We start from the raw sequence: 1,281 nt of genomic DNA, 5'->3' as shown, positions 1-1,281 counted from the left end.
ATTAATATTATATCATATTTAAATTTTTAAAATTTAATTTTATTTGTTAGATTTAATAATTATAGAAACGGATAGGGGCGGAGCGGATACCCGCAGAAATGGATCAGAGTTTAACATTTTACTATTTGCAGATAGAAACGGGACGGATTCGATGCAAGTTTTTATAAAACGGAGCGAGATCAGATAGAGTAAAAATCTGCCTCTACCTACCCTGTTCTCACCCCTACTTATACACTATTATTGGAATTTTGGAAAAAAGAATAAAAATTATTTAATTTTTTTAACAAGAATAAAAATTAGAAGTATTAAATACGGTGAAACTACTTCTATTCTATGTTCCAACATCTATTTTTTTTTTCTTTGGGACTTGGACAGTGAAACATGCTTAGTTAAATTTTTTTAATTTTAATTTAGTTATTTTTTATTATAAAAAAGTAGACATTTTTTGCGAGCCAATCAACCAACTCGCCATTTGACGAGGTAAGTAAATTTTTTAACCAGTTCAATTAAGCAGGATAAGCCAATCTGCTCCGTTTTAGATGTGGACCTAGAAAAGGTGGGATGGATTTATTCATTACCATCCTTAGTGTAGAGGAAATAATATACTTGTAAATACGAGAGACCTTAAAAAAATCAATTTAAATCCAATTAAATTAAAACTGTGCCAAAGCATATATTAAGTAAATTAGATTTTTGAAATTAAAACTTAAAAAAAATAACCTTTTTCATTTTTAGGGTAAAGTAATAAATTGATTATCTATATTTGGACATAATCTTATTTTGATTCCTAAAATTTAAAGTGTCTTATTTGAATCTAAAAAAATTTCACCTAACTTCAATATAATCCTGTCATAAAATCAAAATTAAATAATTAACAAAACTTATTTTTCAGATATAAAAAACTTATATAACCAAATTCTATGGGTTGTCGAGGAAAGTTTTCGTGACCATAGTCTCGTCCTCGTTGCCACCAGCGAACTTTTTCGCAGAAAGTGAATTCTCAACGATATTCTCCATGTACTTGAACCAAGACCAATGACTCGTAGTGATGCATCTGCTGCTGATCCGGTATCTCTGGAGTTTGTACCTCTTTTTTAGGAAAGGATATTAAGATTTGAAGGAAAGATGATGTTAATTATTTAACATTAACTTCACGACAGGACTACATTAAAGTTAAATAAAATTTATTTGTATTCAAATAAGACATTTTAAATCTTAGAGACCAAACAAAATTCGATTCAAATGTAGAGGAATCAATTCACTATTTTATTAATACTACTA

The sequence above is a fragment of the Arachis duranensis genome, chromosome 10 (assembly GCF_000817695.3).
Source record: "Arachis duranensis cultivar V14167 chromosome 10, aradu.V14167.gnm2.J7QH, whole genome shotgun sequence".
In the NCBI taxonomy this organism is placed as follows: domain Eukaryota; kingdom Viridiplantae; phylum Streptophyta; class Magnoliopsida; order Fabales; family Fabaceae; genus Arachis; species Arachis duranensis.
This window is presented reverse-complemented; position numbering follows the sequence as displayed.